Genomic DNA, 921 nt, shown 5'->3' with positions numbered 1-921 from the left:
TTTTCTTTTGGATATGCAACCTATACAAGTGTTGTTTTTTCTTTTGGATATGCAACCATACAAGTGTTGTCTAATATTCAAAATATGCAATTAATAAAAGGGTTTCCTTTTTGATAAAAAAATTATTTTGTAATAAAAATACAAAAAAATAAAATTTACAATAAATTTTTTTGTTCATACATGTGTAATTATTTTAATTAATAAATAAATTTGTGCACAATAGAAAAAAATTATAAAAGAGACAATTTGCAATAAAATGCAACTCTTTTACGTGTTTCTTATAAGTTGGAATTTGCAATCCTTTGAAGTGTTTTCTTTTAGTTTTGAATATGCAACCCTTTAAAGTATTTCCTTTTCTTTTGGATATGCAACCTATACAAGTGTTGTTTTTTCTTTTGGATATGCAACCATACAAGTGTTGTCTAATATTCAAAATATGCAATTAATAAAAGGGTTTCCTTTTTGATAAAAAAATTATTTTGTAATAAAAATACAAAAAAATAAAATTTACAATAAATTTTTTTGTTCATACATGTGTAATTATTTTAATTAATAAATAAATTTGTGCACAATAGAAAAAAATTATAAAAGAGACAAAATAACTAATTATAAAATTCTAATTAAAATAGATATTAAAAAGTTCAATTAGTATTTCAAATACATGTTTATCAATAATTCTCAACAAAATAATAAAATTCTTATCTAACAATAATTGTCATAACAAAATAGTAATTAATATTTATCAAAAAGATGTCAATCTACTTGCATATTTTATATCCATGCTTGACTTGTCCTATATGCTAAATCTGCAAATAATACACAACAAAAAATAAGCAACTTATCATTAAAACTGAAAAATTATAATAAAAATTTCTTTATGATATTAAATACTATAGATATAAAAGCAATAAATAGGTCTAA

The sequence above is a fragment of the Arachis ipaensis genome, chromosome B04 (genome assembly GCF_000816755.2).
Source record: "Arachis ipaensis cultivar K30076 chromosome B04, Araip1.1, whole genome shotgun sequence".
Lineage (NCBI taxonomy): Eukaryota > Viridiplantae > Streptophyta > Magnoliopsida > Fabales > Fabaceae > Arachis > Arachis ipaensis.
This window is presented reverse-complemented; position numbering follows the sequence as displayed.